Source organism: Triticum aestivum, chromosome 6B (assembly GCF_018294505.1).
Source record: "Triticum aestivum cultivar Chinese Spring chromosome 6B, IWGSC CS RefSeq v2.1, whole genome shotgun sequence".
Taxonomy (NCBI): Eukaryota; Viridiplantae; Streptophyta; class Magnoliopsida; order Poales; family Poaceae; genus Triticum; species Triticum aestivum.
This window is the reverse complement of record NC_057810.1, coordinates 315,720,192-315,727,039: the sequence shown is the minus strand read 5'-3', so window position 1 is coordinate 315,727,039 and position 6,848 is coordinate 315,720,192.

Below are 6,848 nucleotides of genomic sequence, written 5' to 3'. Positions count from 1 at the left end.
CAAGTGGCACGTGATATCCCATTGTCACCACAGACAAACACGGCAGGACATACATCAAGTGTTCTCAAATAAAGACTCAATCCGATAAGATAACTTCAAGAGGGAAACTCAATTCATCACAAAGAGAGTAGAGGGGGAGAAACATCATAAGGTCCAACTATAATAGCAAAGCTCGCGATACATCAAGATCGTGCCGTAGAGAGAACACGAGAGAGAGAGAGAGATCAAACACATAGCTACTGGTACATACCCTCAGCCCCGAGGGTGAACTACTCCCTCCTCGTCATGGATAGCGCCGGGATGATGAAGATGGCCACCGGTGAGGGATTCCCCCTCCGGCAGGGTGCCGGAACAGGCTCCCGAGAGGTTTTTGGTGGCTACAGAGGCTTGCGGCGGCGGAACTCCCGACCTATCTTGATATTCGATGTTTTTAGGGTACATAGGCTTGTATAGGCGAAAGAAGTCGGTCAGGGGAGCATCGAGGGCCCACGAGAGGGTAGGGCGCGCCCCCTGTCTCGTGGCTCCCTCGATGCTCCTCTGGCTTGCACTCCAAGTCTCCTGGATCGTAATATTTCCAAAAATCACGCTGCCGAAGGTTTCATTCCGTTTGGACTCCGTTTGATATTCCTTTTCTTCGAAATACTAAAACAGGCAATAAAACAACAATATGGGTTGGGCTTCCGGTTAGTCCCAAAAATGATATAAATGTGTAAAATAAAGCCCATAAACATCCAAAAGGGGTAATATAATAGCATGGAACAATCAAAAATTATAGATACATTGGAGACGTATCACGGTCGCTAGACGCGAGAGCAGGGCGTCGGTCCTGGAGCTGGATATGGTGGCCCGAGAGCATGAACTCGTGCAGACCACCATCGATCAGGAGAGAGAGCGGGAGCGTCTGGAGAACTTGGACCGTGCCGTGGCAGGTAGCGAGGCCTCCTACAGAGAATTCCTCACGAAGGCCAAATCTTTGCTTGGCGAGAAGGCGGAAAAGTACAAGGAGAAGGTCGACAAGAAGGCCCAAGACGAGGTCACGCGGAAGACCAAGGCTCTCGGCGACGCCCACTCCAAAAACTTGTAGAAGCGGGAGGACCGCTTCATGAAGAAACCCGGTTGTCAGTGTCAAAACCGGTGGATCTCGGGTAGGGGGTCCCGATCTGTGCGTCTTAGGCTAATGGTAACAGGAGGCAAGGGACACAATGTTTATCCAGGTTCGGGCCCTCTTAATGGAGGTGAAACCCTACTTCCTGCTTGATTGATATTGATGATACGAGTAGTACAAGAGTTGATCTACCACGAGATCGTAGAGGCTAAACCCTAGAAGCTAGCCTATGATGATTATGATTGTGATCGTCCCTCTAAGGACTAAACTTTACGATTTATATAGACACCGGAGAGGGCTAGGGTTTACATGGAGTCGGTTACAAAGAAGGAAATATAATATCCGGATCGCCAAGCTTGTCTTCCACGCAAAGGAGAGTCCCATCCGGACACGGGACGAAGTCTTGAGTCTTGTATCTTTGCGCTCCAATAGTCCGGACAAAGTATATAGTCCGGCTGTCCGGATACCCTCTAATCCAGGACTCCCTCAGTAGCCCCTGAACCAGGCTTCAGTGACGATGAGTCCGGCGTGCAGTCTTGTCTTCGGCATTGCAAGGCGGGTTCCATCTCCGAATACTCCAAAGTAATTATCGAACTCCTAAACTGTGTCCGGATCTGCAAGATGATCTTCACATATTGCTGCAGAGAGCTTAGCATAAATCTGATTTGCTGGTCAATTTTTGTACGTCGCCCCCCTGCATCGTGGCCCGGCCCAACACGAACCAGTTTTTCTTAGCCCACGTCGATACGTATTGCAAGCCGGTTTTATTGGCACACCCTGCCAAAGCAGAGATCGTGTTCCCCTTATCGCAGGATCTTTCATCGATGTGGGCGTGCGCAACCCCACGACGACTGTTGGTATGACTTTGTGTTTTTAGATAAGTCCCAAGCAGTCACGCTGATGACGCTTGATATTCACCCCCTTTATAAAGGGGCTGATGCCTATCCCTCTTTCCCACCACCCTTGCGCCTTTTCGCATCTCGAGTTCCAACACCCGAGACCCAAGCTCAAACACCCCAGATCCTCCAATATGTCCGGATCAAACCCTCAAGGCCGGCGGGTGGCCTCCACAGTCAAAGAGGAGGACATTGCGAGGCTTAGGGAGGTCGGATATCTGACTGCCGACATCCAGCATAAGCTTCCTGCTCCAGGGCAGGTCATCCCTACTCCCGAGCCTAATGAGAGCATCATATTTGTTTCTCACTTCCTCCGCGGCTTGGGCCTCACCCTTGATCCCTTTGTGAGGGGGCTCATGTTCTATTATGGGTTAGATTTTCATGATCTAGCTCCGGATGCTATCCTCCATATCTCGTCGTTCATCATTGTGTGCGAGGCTTTTCTCCATGTCACTCCACACTTCGGCTTATGTCTCAAGACCTTCAATGTGAAGCTTAAGATGATTGAGGGGCGACATGCAGAGTGCGGAGGTGCCGTAATAAGCAGGAACGCCGATGCCCCATGGCCGGAGGGTTCTTTGCCAGAGGTATCCAATTTATGGCAGCGGAGGTGGTTTTACGTCACGGCTCCTAGAGGCACAAATGGGTGGCTGCCCCCAACTTCCGTTCGGGCCCTCCGTCACAACTGGAGTCATGGACCAATGTAGGACGGGATTGGGGGTCTACTAGTGACGTACCAACACGACAGAGCTGTATCCGGGAGCTTCTTGAGAGGGACATTAACCTCATTAGCATAATTCAGGTAATGCTAATCCAACGGATGTTGCCGTGTAAACGCCGGCCTCTCTGGATGTGGAATTTCAATCCGGAGGGTCCGCGGACTATTCTGCACTTCTTCGGCCTAACGCTCGAAGGGATGTGTAAATTATTCTTCGGACCACAAGTAAAGTGTCCGGACACCACCGAGGATGCGGGCCTAAGCTGCAATCGCCCAGATACCCAAGTAAGTAACCCCGAAACCCAACACTTCATTTATATTTATCATAATCATTATTCTGAAAATCCTCCGTGGCCAGGAATGGCTCAACAAGGAGGAGAGAATCAGGTGTCCGGTGCCACTTCCCGAAGGCTCGCCTAGTCCTACCATAGCCAAGATGCTTGGACGGGTGCTTAGCAAAATGCCCTTAGGGAAAGACGAAGGGAGGAAAAGAGAAACCGAACTTCGCACATTGCGCATACAAACCGGGGGATGCTACCTCCCGAAAGGAGGATAGCCGGGGAGGGAAATCTAAGGCCTCCTCCCCGCGTGGGAAGAAGAGGGCCGCCTCCGAGGACTTGGAGATAGAGGTGCCCAAACAGGGGAGGAAAGCGTCACCAGGGGGCCCTGCCACGAAGGGCGCCCTCACCGTGTCATGCCCGCTAACGGGCCAGCCCTCAACCGAGCTGTAAGTTAATCGTAAATTTGAAGTGTAACACCCCAGATTCGATGCGCCAGGTGTCCGCCAGTTATTCGCCATCTTTGCCATGTCATGTGCTTGCGTGTTGCATTTTGCCATGTCATCATCTGCATTTCATATCATGTCATCATGTGCATCGCATTGGCATACGTGTTCGTCTCATGCATCCGAGCATTTTCCCCGTTGTCCGTTTTGCAATCCGGCACTCCTATGTCCTCTGGCGTCCCCCTTTTGTCTCTTGTTGTGAGCGGGTATTAAACATTCTTGGAATGGACCGTGATTTGCCAAGCGGCCTTGGTACACCACCGGTAGACCGCCTGTCAAGTTTTGTGCCATTTGGAGTCCATTTGATACTCCAACGGTTAACCAGGGTACCGTAAAAGCCCTATTTGTGTTGCAGCCCAACACCCCTCCAAAGTGGACCAAAACCCATCCAAACCCCCTGCATGCTCTCGGTCGTTCGATCACGATCGTGTGGGCGAAAACCGTGCTCCATTTGGACTCTCCTAGCTCCCTTTACCTATAAAAACACCTTCCCCTCCGAAATTCGTTGTCCAAACCCTAAAAATCCCCTCCTCGCGCCGACGGACACGTCCGCCCGGCGCCGGACACGTCCGCCGCCGCCCCCTCGCCCAACCACGACGCGCCACGTCGCCCCCGCTACCATCTCCACCGCGCCAGGCCCGCGAGGCCCGGATCGGGCCCGCGGGGCCCATCCCGCCGCCGCCGCGACCCACGGGCGCTGCCCCGCCCGCGCCGCCGCCCGCCCCGCCCGCCGCGCCGGGACCCTGCCGCCGCGCCACTCCGGCGACTCCCCGCCTCGCTCCGCGCTGGCGTCCGCTCGCGGCTCGGCCGGGGTGCGCGCCGCCCGCCTCCTCCGCGCCTGCCCGCGCCGCCCCGCTCCTCTGCGCGCCTCGCCGCCTCACCTCCTTACTCCTCCACTGCCGTCGACCATCACTGGCCGCCGCCGCCCCGCCATGGCGCTCCCCGCCGGAGTTGCTCCCTCCATCGCCGGCCATGGCGCCTCCACCTTGCTTCGGCCTCGATCCGGCCGGATCCAGTGACCTTGACAACTCCGGTGCCCTCTTCCTCCATCTCCGACGAGCTCCGGCGACATCTTCGGCCACATCTCCGGTGAACCTCGAAGGCCGTCCAGATCTAGATCCAAAAAGGTTGACCCCGAAAATTCCTAAGTCCCGAGATATTTTGCATAATGTTGCCCTGTTCATCGCATCATAACTTGCTGCATACTGCTCCGTTTCGTGCGTGTAATATGTCAAAATGTTCGTTGTGAGATGCTCTACATTTCATTCCATTGTGCCTTGTTTGTTTGAGGTCATCTAGATGCCCAAGTCTTTGTTGCAAGAGTGCTATATGATGTTAATCTGCTGAAACTGTTATAACTTGGTGATTTGTCATTTTTGTTGCATTTGATGTGGTGTTTTCTTAATATGCAACTCGTTGCATATTGAGCTCCACTTAACTTGTAGTATTGTTTGTTGCACTTTGCCATGCCATGCCTCATTAAACCATACATGCATCATACTTGGTTGTGCATCATGCCTTGTTCAGGTGTTGTTTGTTTACTATGTTGTTTGCTTCTTCCGGTTGTGCTTCGTCTAGATAGTTCCTGTTTCATTGCGATCGTCAGGATTCGTTCGTCTACGCTTGGTTCGTCTTTGCCCGTTCATCTTCTTCATGGACTCGTTCTTCTTCCTAGCGGGATTTCAGGCAAGATGACCGTCACCCTGGATCTCACTACTATCATTGCTATGCTAGTTGCTTCGTTCTATCGCTATGCTGCGCTACCTATCATTCGCTCTTCAACCCTCCCAAATTGCCATGTCAGCCTCTAACATTTTCACCCTTCCTAGCAAACCATTGCTTGGCTATGTTACCGCTTTGCTCAGCCCCTATTATAGCGTTGTTAGTTGCAGGTGAAGTTGAAGATTGCTCCATGATGGACATGATTATGTTAGGATATCACAATATCTCTTATTTAATTAATGCATCTATATACTTGGTAAAGGGTGGAAGACTCGGACTTATGCCTGGTGTTTTTGTTCCACTCTTGCCGCCCTAGTTTCCGTCATACCGGTGTTATGTTCCCGGATTTTGCGTTCCTTACACGGTTGGGTGATTTATGGGACCCCCTTGACAGTTCGCTTTGAATAAAACTCCTCCAGCAAGGCCCAACCTTGGTTTTACCATTTGCCTCACCTAGCCCTTTTTCCCTTGGGTTTCCGGAGCCCGAGGGTCATCTTTATTTTACCCCCCCAGGCCAGTGCTCCTTCGAGTGTTGGTCCAAACTAGAGCATCGTGCGAGACCATCCCTTGGCAACTTGGGTTACGTCGGTACCTGTACGCTTAGCTTATCCGGTGTGCCCTGAGAACGAGATATGTGCAGATCCTATCGGGATTTGTCGGCACAGCGGGTGGTCTTGCTGGTCTTGTTTTATCATTGTCGAAATGTCTCGTAAACTGGGATTCCGAGACTGATCGGGTCTTCCTGGGAGAAGGAATATCCTTCGTTGATCGCAAGAGCTTATCATGGGCTAAGTTGGGACACCCCTACAGGGTATTATCTTTCGAAAGCCGTGCCCGCGGTTATGTGGCAGATGGGAATTTTTTAATGTCCGGTTGTAGATAACTTGACACCAGATCCAAATTAAAACGCATCAACCGCGTGTGTAGCCGTGATGGTCTCTTTTCGGCGGAGTCCGGGAAGTGAACATGGTTTTGGGTTATGTTTGACGTAAGTAGGAGTTCAGGATCACCTCTTGATCATTGCTAGCTTCACGATCGTTCCGTTTGCTCTCTTCTCGCTCTTATTTGCGTATGTTAGCCACCATATCATGCTTAGTCGCTGCTGCAACCTCACCAGTTTACCCCTTCCTTAACCATTAAGCTTTGCTAGTCTTGATACCCATGGTAATGGGATTGCTGAGTCCTCGTGGCTCACAGATTACTACAACAACAGTTGCAGGTACAGGTTATGCGATGATCATGACACGAGAGCGATGTTTGCTTGTTTTGGAGTTCTTCTTCTGCTTCTTCTTCGATCAGGGGATAGGTTCCAGGTCGGCAGCCTGGGCTAGCAGGGTCGATATTGTTTGAGCTTCTGTTTGTGTTTCATCTGTAGTCGGATGTTGATCTTATGTATGATGTCATGTTGTATTCGTGTGGCATTGTAAGCCTTTTGTACGTATCCCCATCTATTATGTAATGTTGATGTAATGATATCCACCTTGAAAAAGCGTTTCAATATACGGGTCTATCCTTGGTGGGACCTTCAAGTTCCTTTTGGATAGGGTCGCATATTGGGCGTGACAAGTTGGTATCAGAGCCTCGACTGACCCTAGGAGCCCCCTTGTTTGATCGTGTAGTTTG